Below are 664 nucleotides of genomic sequence, written 5' to 3'. Positions count from 1 at the left end.
GTGGTACTTTCTTTTGCTGTTGGGGAATAAATGGTAAAAAGTTTGATTTACCTGCTGTAGCTGTGGAAACCAGGTCCGTCAGCCCATCCTCAAATAATACATCTCCCTTATAGGGTAGAACTTCCATATGTTTTTTGAAATCTGCATCACCCGTCCATTGGCGAGTCCATAAGGATCTTCTCGCAGAGATAGACATGGCATTGGCCCTAGAAGCCAGCAAACCAATGTCCCTTTGAGCATCCCTCATAAATAAGACTGCGTCTTTAATATGGGCTAGAGTTAAGAATATAGTATCCTTATCCATCTTATCAAAATCAGCTGTCAGCCCAAGCTTAAATCGCGCTACACACCCATGCCGACGCAATTGTCAGTCTAAGGACTGCTCCAGTATGAGAATAAATACACTTTAAGGTAGTCTCTTGCCTGCGATCTGCAGGGTCCCTAAGGGCAGCTGTGTCAGGAGACGGTAGCGCCACTTTCTTGGACAAGCCCGTCAGGGCCTTGTCCACAGTGGGAGGTGATTCCCAACGCTCCCTGTCCTGTTTAGGGGAGGGGTATGCCATATAAATTCTTTTGGGTATCTGCGGTCTCTTTTCCGGAGTCTCCCAAGCTTTTTGAAAGAAATCATTTAGTTCATGAGATGTGGGAAAATGTATAATCTGTT

This window comes from Pseudophryne corroboree, chromosome 1 (assembly GCF_028390025.1).
Source record: "Pseudophryne corroboree isolate aPseCor3 chromosome 1, aPseCor3.hap2, whole genome shotgun sequence".
In the NCBI taxonomy this organism is placed as follows: domain Eukaryota; kingdom Metazoa; phylum Chordata; class Amphibia; order Anura; family Myobatrachidae; genus Pseudophryne; species Pseudophryne corroboree.
The sequence above is the reverse complement of the archived record's forward strand: the minus strand, read 5'-3'. Positions refer to the sequence as shown.